We start from the raw sequence: 16,996 nt of genomic DNA, 5'->3' as shown, positions 1-16,996 counted from the left end.
GATGGTATGATGAAAAAGTGTTATCAGAGGCAGACACGAGTATTCCATCGAACATGAAAATTAAAAGGTGTTGAGGAATAAAACCACTTGAGGGTAAAATCGGATAGCTTAAATAATGGGATGTGCTCAGGATATATTACATACAATTGCTAGTAAATAAATGTCATGGCTGTTAAACCTATTTCAGAATACATAGAGACTGGTTTCAGACATTCATACTTCTATGCATGCTCTATCTGAGGGATATTCAGTTCAACAAAGCAAAGTTAGAAGTAAAAAAACAGGCTTGTTGGTCTAGGGGTATGATTCTCGTTTTGGGTGCCAGAGGTCCCAAGTTCAAACCCCGAACAAGCCCAATGGTTTTGTTTTAATAATGAATAACGGTTTTCAATGGGGTTTTCTGAAGATATGACGAAAAAATTTTATCAGAGGCAGATACGAATATTCCATCAAACATGAAAACGAAAAGGTGTTGAAAGAATAAAACCACTTCAAGGTGAAGTTGGATAGCCTTAATAATGAGATGTGCTCAGGATGTATTACATACAATTGCTAGTAAATAAATGCTATGGCTGTTAAACCTATTCCAGAATACATAGGGACTGGTTTCAGACATTCATACTTCTATGCATGCCCTATCTGGGAGAATTTCAGTTCAACAAGCCAAAGTTAGAAATAAAATAAGAGGCTTGTTGGTCTAGGGGTGTGATTCTCGCTTTGGGTGCGAGAGGTCCCGGGTTCAAATCCCGGACAAGCCCAATGGTTGTGTTTTATTAATGATTAACTGTTTTCTATGAGTTTTCTGATGATTTGATGAAAAAGTGTTATCAGAGGCAGCTACGGATATTACATCGAACATGAAAACTAAAAGGTGTTGAAAGAATAAAACCACTTGAAAGTAATGTCGGATAGCCTAAATAATGGGATGTGCCCAGGGTATTTTCCATACAACTTATAATAAGTAAATGCTATGGCTGTTAAACCTATTTCAGAATACATAGGGACTGGTTTCAGACATTCATACTTCTATGCATGCTCTATCTGAGGGAAATTTAGTTCAACAAGGCAAAGTTAGAAGTAAGAAAGAGGCTTGTTGGTCTAGGGGTATGATTCTCGCTTTGGGTGCGAGAGGTCTCGGGCTCAAATCCCGGACAAGCCCAATGGTTGTCTTTTATTAATGACCAATGGTTTTTTATGAGTTTTCTGATGATATGATGAAAAAGTGTTAGCAGAGGCAGACACGAATATTCCATCAAACATGAAAACGAAAAGGTGTTGAAAGAATAAGACCACTTCAAGGTGAAGTCGGATAGCTTAAATAATGAGATGTGCTCAGGATGTATTACATACAATTGCTACTAAGTAAATGCTATGGCTAGTAAACCGATTTCAGAATACATAGGGACTGGTTTCAGACATTCGTACTTCTATGCATGCCCTCTCTGAGGGATTTTTAGTTCAACAAAGCAAAGTTTAAAGTCAGATAAAGGCTTGTTTGTCTAGACTCTAGAGGTATGATTCTCGCTTTGGGTGTGAGAGGTCCCAGGTTCAAATCCCTAACAAGCCCAATGGTTATGTTTTATTATTTAGTAGCGGTTTTCTATGATATTTCTGATGGTAGGACGAAAAAGTGTTATCAGAGGCAGATACGAATATCCCATCGAACATGAAAACTAAAAGGTGTTGAAAGAATAAAACCACTTGAGGGTAAAGTCCGATAGCCTAAATAATGGGATGTGCTCCAGATATATTACATACATTTGCTAGTAAATAAATGCTATGGCTGTTAAACCTATTTCAGAATACATAGGGACTGGTTTTAGACATTTATATTTCTATGCATCCCCTATCTGAGGGATTTTCAGTTTAACAAGGCAAAGTTAGAAGTAAAAAAAGAGGCTTGTTGGTCTAGGGGTATGATTCTCGCTTTGGGTGCGAGAGGTTTCAGGTTCAAATCCCGGACAAGCCCAACGGTTATGTTTTATTAATTAGTAACGGTTTTCTATGATATTTCTGATGGTATGATGAAAAAGTGTTATCAGAGGCAGACACGAGTTTTCCTTCGAACATGAAAACTAAAAGGTGTTGAAAGAATAAAACCACTTGAGGGTAAAGTCGGATAGCCTAAATAATGGGATGTACTCAGGATATATTACATACAATTGCTAGTAAATAAATGCTATGGCAGTTAAACCTATTTCAGAATACATAGGGTCTGGGTTCAGACATTCATACTTCTATGCATGCCCTATCTGAGGGATTTTCAGTTCAACAAAGCAAAGTTAGAAGTAAAAAAAGAAGCTTGTTGGTCTAGGGGTATGATTCTCGCTTTGGGTGCGAGAGGTCCTGGGTTCAAATCTCGGACAAGCCCAATGGTTATGTTTTAGTAATTAGTAACGGTTTTCTATGATATTTCTGATGGTATGATACAAAAGTGTTATAAAAGGCAGATACGAATATTCCATCGAACATGAAAACTAAAAGGTGTTGAAAAAATAAAACCATTTGAGGGTAAAGTCGGATAGCCTAAATAATGGGATGTGCTCAGGATATATTACATACATTTGCTACTAATTAAATGTTATGGCTGTTAAACCTATTTCAGAATACATAGGGACTGGTTTCAGACATTCATACTTCTATGCATGCTCTATTTGAGGGATTTTCAGTTCAACAAGGCAAAGTTAGAAGTAAAAAAAGAGGCTTGTTGGTCTAGGGGTATGATTCTCGCTATGGGTGTGAGAGGTCCCAGGTTCAAGTCCCTGACAAGCCCAATGGTTATGTTTTATTAATTAGTATTGGTTTTCTATGATATTTCTAATGATTTGATGAAAAAGTGTTATCAGAGGCAGATATGGATATTCCATCGAACATGAAAGCTGAAAGGTGATGAAAGAATAAACCCACTTGAGGGTAATGTCGGATAACCTAAATAATGGGATGTGCCCGGGGTATATTCCATACAATTTATAGTAAGTAAACGCTATGGCTGTTAAACCTATTTCAGAATACATAGAGACTGGTTTCAGACATTCGTACTTCTATGCATGCTCTTTCTGAGGGATTTTCAGTTCAACAAGGCAAAGTTAGAAGTAAAAAAACAGGCTTGTGGGTCTAGGGGTATGATTCTCGCTTAGGGTGCGAGAGGTCCCGGGTTCAAATCCCGGACAAGCCCAATGGTTGTGTTTTATTAATGACTAATGGTTTTCTAGGAGTTTTCTGATGATATGATGAAAAAGTGTTATCAGAGGCAGATACGAATATTCTATCAATTATGAAAACGAAAAGGTGTTGAAAGAATAAGACCACTTCAAGGTGAAGTCGGATAGCTTAAATAATGAGATGTGCTCAGGATGTATAACATACAATTGCTGGTAAATAAATGCTATGGCTGTTAAACCTATTTCAGAATACATTGGGACTGGTTTCAGACATTCATACTTCTATGCATGCCCTATCTGAGGGATATTCAGTTCAACAAAGCAAAGTTAGAAGTAAGAAAAGAGGTTTGTTGGTCTAGGGGTATGATTCTCGCTTTGGGTGCGAGAGGTCTCGGGTTCAAATCCCGGACAAGCCCAATGGTTATGTTTTATTAATTAGTAACTGTTTTCTATGATATTTCTGATGATATGATGAAAAAGTGTTATCAGAGGCAGATACGAATATTCTATCGAACATGAAAACTAAAAGGTGTTGAAAGAATAAAACCATTTGAGGGTAAAGTCGGATAGCCTAAATAATGAGATGCGCTCAAAGTATAATACACAGAATTGCTAGTAAGTAAACTCTATGGCTGTTAAACCTATTTCAGAATACATAAGGACTGGTTTCATACATTCGTACTTCTATGCATGCCCTTTCTGAGGGATTTTTAGTTCAACAAAGCAAAGTTAGAAGTCAGATAAAGGCTTGTTGGTCTAGGGGTATGATTCTCGTTTTGGGTGCCAGAGGTCCAAAGTTCAAATCCCGAACAAGCCCAATGGTTTCGTTTTAATAATGAATAACGGTTTTCAATGGGGTTTTCTGATGATATGACAAAAAAATTTTATCAGAGGCAGATACGAATATTTCATCAAACATGAAAGCTGAAAGGCGTTAAAAAAATAAAACCACTTGAAGGTAAAGTCGGATAGCCTAAATAATGGGATGTGCCGAGGGTGTTTTCCCTACAATTGCTAGTAAATAAATGCTATGGCTGTTAAACCTATTTCAGAATACATAGAGACTGGTTTCAGACATTCGTACTTCTATGCATGCTCTATCTGAGGGAAATTTAGTTCAACAAGGCAAAGTTAGAAGTAAGAAAGAGGCTTATTGGTCTAGGGGTATGATTCTCGCTTAGGGTGTGAGAGGTCCCGGGTTCAAATCCCGGACAAGCCCAATGGTTTTGTTTTAATAATGAATAACGGTTTTCAATGGAGTTTTCTGATGATATGATGAAAAAGTGTTATCAGAGGCAGATACGAATATTCCATCAATTATGAAAAGGTGTTGAAAGAATAAGACCACTTCAAGGTGAATGAAGCGATGAAAGCTGATGGAATTAAACTCCCAGTAGTAAATTAAAAACTAATGGAATTACACTCACAGTAGATGTTATTATTAAGAATAATAAACATATTGGTTTAATACAAGCCAATCGGTCTTCAGTTTCACAACGTTTGTCACTGATCATTGGTTCCTACTCGCATCATTACCAATAATAATGATACCATTAAACATTATTAGGTAATTTACCTACTTGAATCCTGAGTTACTTACCAGTAACTAGAATATAGGTCAGTTATATAATAATGCTGTTGCTATAGTAACTAAATTTGCTTCTTCTAGTAAAGAAGCTCTTTACTGCTCTTGGACTGCCCCCACCTATATATCAATAACTAGGTTCATGTGTTTATTTGTTTATGGTTCGGTGCCTATATTGAAGCACTTGTGTCATGAAACAAGAGTTATACTTATGATGCTCATGAGCGGATGTTTATCTTATTTATTGTTCAGACATTTTTGTCTTGGGAAGAATATGGTGAATGATAATATCCTAGTTCTAATCTAATTCGACCAGGTTTAAAGGTGTGACTAGCTCAAGGTTTTATTGTTGACTCACTCTATTTACAATCTTCTGATTAAAACTAGATTATATTTAGATTTTATTAAAAGGTTAACACTTATTTGTCTACTAGTTAATGGAATGGTTTGAAGCTGTACAACTGATTCAGACCATATCTAAATATGCTTTACCTTGTTGAAGCATTATTAAAAGATATTAACGGATCAAACCATATCTAAATATGGTTTGATCTGTCAACTCTACAATATTCTGATTACCAAAATATTGGCATTGTGTTTTGCTTATTTATTGGTATCTATTTATTTTTGTACTTATTTTAGCTGCCTGTTGCGATTGCATTACAATGCTCGTGTTGTGAATATAGGTAGCATGAACGTAACTTTTGTTCAATCCTTTATGTGAGTCTGGTGTCATCAGATACAACAAGTGAAGAAACATTCAAGGCCATATATTAGCTTTAGTTAAATATAAAGTATAGTATTCACTCTGGATCATTTTTTATTATAGTCATCGTAGAAGTCACTTTTGCAAGTATTTAGCGATCACATATAATAACTCGCAACTGACAAAATATATGGCAGTTGTTCGGGATTTTTCCTCAGTTTATCAAGTTACCTAGGCAGTCTCTATATTATTCGTAACAATTGTTTAATGAAGGTAGTCATAATCTTCAAAAACTGCAGAAGTGTAATCTTAGCCTCTGTTGGCTTGTGACTATTAAGTTTTAAATAACGAAATATTTCTTTTCATTATTGAAAGCTGAATTCAATAATGAAACTCAATAACTCACATTTACATTTGAAAATCCTATAACATTTGTCAAATGCTTGTAAGCAGATGATAACGGAATGTAGGTAACCACAAAGACTGTCAAGAAATCACTACATTTGACTACCTATTTGTATGCATGAAGAAAACTATTTTATTTACTTTGTGCAGAAACTGCTAATTCTATTTTTGGCAGGTTTTACTCATCTGGCAGCTTAAATAAATACAGGCAAATATAGGTGAAATAGGTAAATTTTCGAAAACATTTTATTAGCGAAAACCATTTTAAATTTTAAATATAACATAGGACCTAACTTAATTCATTTTGAATTGTATATATTGTTTCAATTATTAAAACTAATTGTCATCCCTATGTTGATTTTTATTTTTGCTAAAAGAATTGAGCACAAATATGAACTAATAATGCTAATCTCCACTTGACCCTTTGTGTGTAATGATGCATACAATTGGTATGAATAATGTGATGGCATCACATGCGTGAGCTGAGCGAGTGTTATTACAGACATACTTCACGCCTCATTCAATATAGCAACTTCAATTGATAGCTTTGCTGTTGCTTGTAAATTCAGTTGATATCATTGGTGGAACTTCCAGCCAACCAGTGATTATTACATAAATTGAGAAACTCCTCTTAGTGTAGTTACATTGAAAAACATTCAGAAAGCCTTGGCATATTACAGGTTTACATACCAAAATGCACTTACTGACTCATCTAATAGCAAAAAATATTATATATTGATGCAACAAAGAAACTGATGGCTGGTACAGCGATTGAAGTGGAACAGCTAATCTGATCCTGTAAAAGATTATTGAAAAAATATTACTTAGCCTCATAACCTCTTAGCAAGGTGTAATATAAACGCGTTTACGTCTTAGACAAATATTGTAAAAAATTTATATTATTAAGACATCCGGAATATAATTTAAATTATTTTCCAATTTCAGTAAAGTTCTGCCTTGCTATAAATAGAATGTCACACTTTCCTGTACTTGCACAGGATTACACCAAGTCAATAAAATAATTTCATTGACTTGACTTTTATTTGAAATTGTTGTAAATCTCTTAAGAATTCATACTGCTTTGCAAGTATTTTTGCAAGCTATTTTCTTTGTTTTATCTGTGAATTGGACATCCTACCTTTCTGCATTGAAGTTCTAGTCAAGTAAGAACTGGCCTACTCATTTGTAGTTCAACAATATTCTGATCAGGTAGTTGAGATGTCCATCAGTTATCTACACGTACATCTACAACAGACCTGAAAACAGAGAACAGAACGTCATCTAAAGTATATTTCATGCTGCGTAGCTATAAGGAAAGTGAAAACTGTCATAAGTTTTACAATGTCCTATATACGCATGATTCTAACAAAATAAACCCTAATTATTTCAGTTTTAGAGAGAATACAACCTTGAAGAAAATGTTTAACCTGATCAAATATGATTTGCTAAACTGCCGATGCTACTGTTTTCCTGAAACGTTTACAGTTAATTCGCTTATGCTATTAAAGGTGCATGAAATATTGATGTCTCAAAGCAAAAAATTACAAATCCCTATTAAATATGGAATATTCATAAAATGCAGTGGTGTCTGTAGCTTATTTAGAGACTGAAACTTCAAAGTTGAACATTTTAGCCATGAAAATATTTAAACTATTATTATTGTCTGTATCTTCATTGTCAAAATGAAATTTTAATACAAACTGAAATTTTGAAAATTTGAATAAAAAGTGTGAATTGTTAAAAGTTTACTCACCATCAAGTGATCTAAGCAAAAGCCTCATCTGGGGCCTTGATAAAATATTTTAGGTAAGTGTAGATGTGAAGGTGCTGACATAATGTTCTACACGAGTGCATTCATCATATGACAGCCTTTCCAACAAGTTTATGTAAGCCATTGTGTTTAGCTGCTTGAGCAAAGTTCCTTTTAAACTTACAAGTATTTTATCTCTATTCAAGTGATTTACAAGAACTTGCTGATAAACTGTTCAACAGTAGAGAGAAGTATTGAGAGATTCAGCTCACAATGGTGAGTAGAGGGCACTAACATTATAGGACTATCTATAGACTATGTATTCAAGTCAGTCAGCATTATATGAATCTGTCTAAATTTCATTCCTAAATATTTGGTATATTAAGGAGAAAACCATTTTTAGCAAGTTTACTAACATTGACCTAAATTCTAGTACCTTGGGAAAGAAAAATATGGTATGAATTTTTTTGTTGGTTTTCATAAAACTTTTGTTTCATGTAAACCAAAATTTTAAAATCCTACAACCAAAAATGGTTTAAATACGCATGCATTTTATTTCTTGTTAGTGTACTAACAGAAATACTAGATAATTTTTTTAAGATTTTATCTTTAATATAATATTTTGATCAGCAAACTGAATAGAGTCACTAGCAGTGGAAGAGTTGGATCAGTATGTGATTACCTAAATGTACTAGTAGAAAGTTGACCATAGAAGGTTTTAAATGATTTACTATAGTGAAAGCCGTGTGCGTCTGTCTGTACAAAGCTAAACCAAAAGCGTTAGAAAAAGACTGTCTCTCACAGGAATTGAACTCGAGTATTCAGCTTTGCAGCCCAGCATCATACCAACTACACTACAGTACCACCTTCCAACTTCCTGAAATAACTATACACATACTGATTACACATGATAATCGTTCACCATGCACAGGATTGCCAGCACACTAGTTTATTTTGTTGTGTTTTCAGAGGTTTATACTGTTGTAAAGTGTAATAACTTGTTGATACAATTTATCTAAATAAGAAGTTCATAGCATACTTTAGACTAAAATCTACTGAGAGGAAGGATTATAGCATTCATGACTTGTTTTGCTCAGTCTATACAAATGTGTGACACAGTTCAATTGTTCACTTTAATCTACACAACTGATACGTATAATGATACTTGACTCCATGTTGTAGTAGGTGTTGAGTAAAAAACAGATGTGATTGTGGTATAGATTTGATTGTTAGTTTACCAACTAATCAGTTACGAGCATTGCGCAGTATTATTTTCTTCCTGTTAATTAATGCAAAAGTTTTAACTACAACCCAGTCCATTGCATTTAAACACACTACAATAGTTATAAAAACTTTCATCAAATTACTGGCTAATGATTGATGCTTATCTATTTCGAAATTTCTTCTGACACTCATCATTAACATTCCACCAGTTTGTATACCTGCCAAAGTTTGAACATAAAATGATAGCAATTGTTGGCAAGTCTGTTAATGAGCCATTAACTACTATCAAGTAATGATGCAAGGTATACTGAATATCCACATTTTAGCAAGGATAATCTCCTGATATACACGTATTACAGGAAAGAATTGAATAACAACATCCTGTACATAATTCAAGCCAGGTGTTGTCTAAGTTGGCTCACAGAATACATAATTCAAAACGTAGGTTCATTAAAATGAAGGAGTCAATTTTATAAAATACAGCTCATCAAAACTTTATATTTTAATGGTTGACTTGCAACAAAATTCACATTACTGTTATTTGGTATCAAAAGATTCACCATGTCTTACTCTGCTGTGTTGTAGGTGCAAAATATGTGGAATTGTGATTACAAACTCTTACAAGCTCAAAAACAAACAGTCAATCACCGCCATCACGAAACTGCCGTAGATTAGAATCTCTTTATAAAAACGGCTCAAATGGGACGTAATTGAACAAGATGGCTTCTGTTTACACTTTCATGCAACCTCATTCATCGGAATATTTTCACAAATATACTTCACACATTCAATAAAACCATGTCTATTGTCCTTACGCATCTATTTCATTATCATTGTAATTATGTCACTTTGAGCGCTGATATCTTAAAACCTACTTTGAAAGTTCGTTTAATTTGTTAACCTTAGCTCAAAGGAGTGCATATCTTTCTCTGATAAACATGGGGAGCCTGTTGGCCACTTATGATAGTCGAAAAATGCTGCAGAAATTATTCGCGTTGTTTGGAAAGAAGTATGATTCACATGATCAGATTACGACTAGACGATTAGACCAAGCCAAAACAAAACTGTAAAGTATAGCGAGCATCTATATTTGATATGGGCTCTTTGGTAAAGCCCGAAATGTTTGTCATAAACTAGCGCTGCGAGAGGTGTCAAATTGAGCTTTTTATTGGCCTTTCAATTCACGTGATAACATCACGTGTCAAAACAATAACTAAATGAATTGACTACGGTCAGAGAAACAAACTGATTCCAATCTACAGCGGTTTCGTGATGGCGGCGATTAACTGTTCGTTTTTGAGCTTTTAAGAGCTTGTAATCACATTTCTACATATTTTGCACCTACAACGCAGCAGAGTAAAACATGGTGAATCTTTTGATACCAAATAACTGTAATGTGAAGTTTGTTGCAAGTCAACCTTTAAGGCATTGAATCTTTCAATTCTGCCAATGCTGTCGATGCTGTCAATGCTGTCAATGTTGCCATAGTAAATAAAATACACCAAATAACAGCTTTGAGCAATTTTCTTTCAATTACTTTGGTTCACACATGCTTTAAAGTCAACAAAGTTATCCATATGATGTGCCCAAATACATTAAGTCTAACACTTATAGATATTATCCCCACAAAATATTATATTTATTTGCATATCTCAACAGTCGATATACTATTGATAGCAAATGAATAATAATGGCTCTTACTTGTTCAACTTCACATATTCAAGGTGTGCCCAGCCATTTTCACAATTTTACAAGCCTGAAGCGAATGATGTTCGCAACTATAGTTTAGGAAATAAAAATACTCACCTAAAACTAATTAACAATTTTATTTCTTGCGATTAATTGTGAGGCTGACTAAATTTTCCTTTAAATAAAAAAGATGATACACAAGGTTGTAAATACTTCTATTTTTTTGAAATAACTAGTTTATATGTTTTTTGTTGTTTTAAAAATACTGCGTCGCAAATTTTCACATAAACCTTTGTGTGTGAAACTGCCTGCTAGTGTGTAACTGTGTATAGCTACTTCTGAGAATGTTTGCATATAAAACGTGTATGTTCAAAAGGTATGCACCGGAAAGCTTTGCCACCAGTTTCGCACCTTTAATAATTTTCTTGATTAACTGAGTAAATGCAGGTATAAGTGACTTGAGTTTTCATTCATTCTGTCATATACAGACATATAACTTAGGTTGGGCCAAAGAACTTAGGGGTTAGGTTTACTGAAACAAACTTTCAGTAAACCTCTGCACTGTATAGAAATAGTAAAATTACTGCACCGAAACAAAGTAAAGTATCATTAATGTTTCAGTTTAGAGGTCTTTGTTCAAATAATCACAGACACCAATGAGATTTATGCCAATTTTCATGGATCAAAGTTTAACATTGAAGTGGCAGCTGATTAGGAACAGATTATAAAAACTAACTGTTCTGACTCACACTGTCAGATGTTTGTATAGGAGTACACAATACCAGCATGAGTCACAAACTGTAGACTGGTTCATTCCTGTCACTGTTGAGCCTGCTATTACTCATGACATCACAGACACTCAGAGATTCTGGTCACCTGATTAATAAAGTTTATAAATGATGGGCGTAAGGGTGGATGAAGTATTAAAGATGGCTTTAAGGAAATACTTGTCTTTTACACATCCTGTTTTTGCAAAGAAGATAAAATCTTCTTATTGCACTACAATACAGAATAACAAAAGTGGTGTGATTGAGCCATAATCTTTTTCGTGATAATAAATACCAAATGGTTTAATAATTTTGTTTTCTCGTTTTGTTCATTTTCTGACAAAAGTAAATTTTGGAACACTGAAATTTTTTGCAATGCACATTTGATATTTTGTGAAAAAATAAAATTCATTTCGGTTCAATTGATCTATTTTACCACAAAAATGATATTTATTCGTTATCTAAATATATTTGAGGTCATCACTAGGACTAGTTTTTATTAGCAAATTATTTCTTACTTCTAAGACTAAGTTAAATGAATAGTAAATCATCATTAGTAAATCAGGGTGCTTCAAATCATGGCATTACCTGCTGTGCTAAGTGAGAAGTAAGTCAGGAATTATGCGCATTGATGAGCAAATAAAACTGTTGAAACAGTTTTTAATGGTGGTATAAATGTACTTGGTTTGTTATATTGTTCTTTAGTCGCAATATATCACAATAATTTGCTGCAAACCTTTCGTAAGAAAATAATTTCACAGGGTAAACATTTTAAAATGATATAGTAAAATGCCACTCTGTAGACTTAGATGTGGAGGAGTAAGGTAGTCTGGGAAATCAGTTGATAGCTGTCAAACTCTGAGTTGACATTTAGTTCTAAACATGCTTGAGAAGCTGATTAACTTGGTAAAAACTAATCAACAAAAAGTTGATCAAAACCAAATAATACCACTTTGAATGTAGTTTACATCATAATCAAGGGAAAGTATAGGCAAAAGTCAACATGTTTTGACTTGTTTAAATGCTGATCTAGGCAGAATTTTGCCTCTTCAATTATTTTTACTTTGAATTTCACACAAAAACTCATTAGTTCAATATAATACAGTAAAAGCCTTGACTTAGTATAAATAACTAATTTTGCTTACTACATGAAATAAATTTAAATGAATAATTCTTCTCCGCATTCACTTCCCATAAACAACTTTCTGTTTACAAACAGACTATTATCTGCACTTTGTAGCTAAATCTAACTGCTGCATCCCATAAACCTTCATTATACAGATTACTACAATTTATTGTCTGGAATGATAAAGAGTAATGAATTTAAACTCCCAGTAGATGTTAAGATTAAGAATAATAAACTGATTGGTTTAATACAAGCCAATCAGGTTTCAACTTCACAACATTTATTACAGATCATTGGTTGCTGCTCGCATCATTACCAATAATTATAATACCATCAAAGATAATTAGGTAACTTACCTACTTGAGTCATATTTTGCTTAGTTAGAATACAGGTCAGTTATATAATGAAGCTGTTTCTATGGTAACTATATTTGCTTCTTTTAGAAAAGAAGCTCTTGGACTGCTCCCACCTATTTATCAATAACCATGTTTATGTTTATATGTTTCGGTACCTATATTGAAGCACTTGTGTCATGAAACAAGAGTTATACTTATGATGTTTATGAAAGGATGTTTATATCATTTATATTTCAGACATTTATGTCTTAGGAGGATATGGCCAATGATAATATTTTTAGTTCTAATGTTGTCTCACCGAATTTTAAGGAGTGACTAGTTCTAGTTTTTATTGTTGACTCACTCTATTTACAATCCTCCGATTAAAACTAGATTATATTTATATTTTATAAGAAGGTTAACGATTGTTCGTCTACTAGTACACAAAAGAGTTTGAAGCTGTACAACTGATTTAGACCAATTCTAAATATGGTTTGATCTGTTGAAGCAATGATTGCATTACAATGCTAGTCTTGTGAATATAACATAAACGTAACTCTTGTTCAATCCTTCATGTGAGTCTGGTGTCATCAGATACAAAGAATGAATAAATATTCAAGGCCATATATTAGCTTTAGTTAAATATAAAGTATAGTATTCACTCTTGATCATTTTTATCCCACGAACAAACGAGCGGAGCGAATGTTTGAAAGTTTCTATGATAATTGCATGTGCACACAACTTACGAAGATTATTCATCAACAATGTCGAAACCCTTGCATCGAAATCTCATCAACAAATTTAAGCATTTTTTTGTAGATTCATTAAAGTATAATAATGATACAAAACACATACAAACCTATTTGAACATGTTACCAAGTCTTTGAAAGGTTACCGCAAAATCTTAAAACTAACCTGATCTGATCGGATTATACATAAATAGACAGATTAATTTGACCGAAAATCGTTTTAAAACTAGCCAAGCCTTACTTTTATCAAAATTAACATCGGCAAACGAAACGCCGAGCGACAGAAAAGAGAACAATTAAGTTGTGCGCAATTCACGAAAAAATAACTTGCACATTTCACCAGTCTATAGCATTGTCGAATTGGCGACGGTTTCTGTAATTAAGATAGAAGCACAGAAATCGTTTCTTTTTTGCTGATTTCAAAGTAACTGACATTTTGGAAACTTTTGAGTAGTCTGGTATTTTAACTGATGTCCAAAGCAGTGAAAGTAAAGGAAATGACGATGATATTTTTTTCTAACGATTCTAATGAGATTATTACGATATTTAATTATAAGTTTGGGTATTCTTCTTGATACCTCTTGATACTGTTAGCTATGACGTTTTGAAATATAAACAAAATTGTGGATTGGTTTTATATTATCACTATATTAATAATATTGGTTATTCTAATAATATCAGTGCATTTTACTTCTAATATTGGCCAATATTGCATTTCTCCTATTGCAGGGGAGAGATATAAACATATAATCTTTTCCTTTCATTATTGCTGTTTGTTGTATATAATAACACCCACACCCAGTACATTACAGCTACCATTGCAGTTATCCTATTGCACTGCAGTGCCATTTGACTGCTAATATTGCATTTCTCAACCATCAGTACTCTTTCTTTTTTGCCAATATCACTTTGGTCGTGGGCTGTATGACAGTGGAATTTCTAGTTATAGTTATTGTAGAAGTGACTTTTGAGGGTATACAGTGATCACAAATAATAACTTTCAACTGGCAAGATATATGACAACTTATCAGGATTTTCCCTCGGTTTATGAAGTTACCTAGGCAGTCGTTATATGATTTGAAACAATGGCTTAATGAAAGTAGTCATAATTTTCCAAAAACTGCAGAAGCGTAATGCTAGTCACAGTTGGCTTGACTATTAAGTTTTAAATAACAAAATATTTCTTTTCATTATTGAAAGCTGAATTCAATAATGAAACTCAATAACTCACATTTACATTTGACAATCCTATAACAATCGTCAAATGCTTGTAAGCAGATGATAACGGAATGTAGGTAACCACAAAGACTGTCAAGAAATCACTACATTTGACTACCTATATTCGTATGCATGAAGTAAGCTATTTTATTTACTTTTTGCAGAAAGTGCTGGTTCTGATTTCGGCAGGTTTTACTCATCTGGTAGTTTAAATAAATATAAGTAAATATAGATGAAATAGGTGAGTTTTTGAAAAAAAGGTTTCATCAGCGAAAATCATTTTAAATGTTAAATATAGTAAAGGACTCAACTTCATTTATTTTAAATTGTATATATTGTTTCAATTATTAAAACCAATGGTCAGCCCAATATTAATTTTCATTAAAAAATTTGAGCAGAAATATAAACTGAATAATGCTAATCTCCACTTTACCCTTGTATGTAATGATGTATACAATTGGTATGAAATACACGATGGTGTCACACAGTGTGAGCAAGTGTTATTACATACATACTTAACACTTCATTAAATATAGCAACTTCAATTGATAGCTTTGCTGTTGCTTGTAAGCTCAGTTGCTATCTTTCGTGGAACTTCCAACCAACCAGTCATTATTACATGAAACTGAGAAACACCCCTTAGTGTACTTACATCGAATAGCATTCAGAGAGCTTTGGCATATTACATGTTTACATACCTACTGACTCATCTAATAAAAAATAGTATATATTGATACAATAAAGAAACTGATGGCTGGTATAGCAACTGAAGTGGAACAGCTAATCTGATCCTGTGAAAGATTATTGAAAAAATATTACTTAGCCACATAACCTCTTGGCAAAGTGTAATGTAAACGTGTTCACATCTTAGACAAATATTGTAAAAAAAATTTATTATTGAGACATCAGGAATATAATTTAAATGATCTGCCAATTTTAGTAAAATCTACAATTTGCCATTAATAGAATGTCACACTTAGTTGTACTTGCACAGGATTACACCAAGTCAATAAAATAATTTCATTGACTTGACTTTTATTTGAAATTGTTGTAAATCTCTTAAGAATTCATACTGCTTTGCAAGTATTTTTGCAAGCTATTTTCTTTGTTTTATCTGTGAATTGGACATCCTACCTTTCTGCATTGAAGTTCTAGTCAAGTAAGAACTGGCCTACTCATTTGTAGTTCAACAATATTCTGATCAGGTAGTTGAGATGTCCATCAGTTATCTATAGATAACTGATGGACATCTCAACTACATCTCAACGTATGTGTATACACATACGTCCACAACAGACCTGAAAACAGAGAACAGAAATTCATCTAGTATATTTCATTCTGCGTAGCGATAAGGAAAGTGAAAACTGTCATAGGTTTTAAAATGTCATATATATGCTTGAGTCAAACGAAATAAAAACCTAACATTTCCAGTTTTAGAGAGAATACAACCTTGAAGAATATATTTAACCTGATAAAATATGGTTCGCTAAACTGCCGATGCTATTTTTTCCCTGAGACGTTTACAATTATTTTACTTATATTGTTAAAGGTGCATGAAATATTGATGTCTCAAAGCAAAATAATACAAATTACTATTAAATACAGTATATTTATAGGATGCAGTAGTGTCTTTAGCTTATTTAGAGACAAAAACTTCAAAGTTAAAAACTTTGGCCATGAAAAATTTACCCTACCATGGTCAGTAATTTCATTGTCAAAATAAATTAAATTTTAATATTAACTCAGATTTTTAAATTTTTAATAAAAAAGTGTGATTTGTTAAACGTTCACTCACCATCAAGTGATTTAAGCAAAAGCCTCATTCAAGGCCTTGATAGAATGTTTTAAGGTTGGTGTAGGTGTGAAGGTGCTGACATAATGATCTATACGAATGCATTCTTCATATGACAGCCTTTTCAACAAGTTTATATAAGCCATTGTGTTTTAACTGCTTGAGCAAAGTCCCATGTAAATTCACAAATATCCTATTTGAAAATTGTAAGCTATACATTTTGTTTATTTTTAAACTTAAAAGATGCTGACACCGATGAGTAGGTATAACTTGAGACAGAGTTTTATCTCCATTCAAATGATTTACAAGAACTTGCTGATAAACTGTTCAACAGTAGAGAGAAGTATCAAGAGATTCAGCTCACAATGGTGAGTAGTGGACACTAACACTATAGGATGTATAGACTATGTATATAGGGCAGTTAGCATTAAATGAATCTGCCAAAATTTTATTCCCAAATAATTGGTATGTTAAAGAGATAATTTGTAT

At 33.2% G+C, this 16,996-nt stretch overlaps 4 non-coding genes across 4 annotated transcripts; all 4 read left to right on the top strand.

Annotated features, from left to right (window-relative positions):
• The first annotated feature begins 686 nt into the window (after nt 1-686).
• Nucleotides 687-758, top strand: Trnap-ugg (transfer RNA proline (anticodon UGG)). The gene has a single exon. It is a non-coding gene; the product is annotated as a tRNA-Pro (tRNA).
• Nucleotides 759-3,103: 2,345 nt separating this feature from the next.
• On the top strand, nt 3,104-3,175 carry Trnap-agg (transfer RNA proline (anticodon AGG)). The gene has a single exon. It is a non-coding gene; the product is annotated as a tRNA-Pro (tRNA).
• A 330-nt stretch (nt 3,176-3,505) lies between these two features.
• Nucleotides 3,506-3,577, top strand: Trnap-ugg (transfer RNA proline (anticodon UGG)). Its single transcript has one exon. It is a non-coding gene; the product is annotated as a tRNA-Pro (tRNA).
• A 731-nt stretch (nt 3,578-4,308) lies between these two features.
• On the top strand, nt 4,309-4,380 carry Trnap-agg (transfer RNA proline (anticodon AGG)). Its single transcript has one exon. It is a non-coding gene; the product is annotated as a tRNA-Pro (tRNA).
• Nucleotides 4,381-16,996: the final 12,616 nt, after the last annotated feature.

The sequence above is a fragment of the Watersipora subatra genome, chromosome 1, assembly GCF_963576615.1.
Source record: "Watersipora subatra chromosome 1, tzWatSuba1.1, whole genome shotgun sequence".
NCBI lineage: Eukaryota > Metazoa > Bryozoa > Gymnolaemata > Cheilostomatida > Watersiporidae > Watersipora > Watersipora subatra.
Note: the sequence above shows the minus strand (reverse complement) of the source record. Positions and strands in the feature narration are given on the sequence as shown.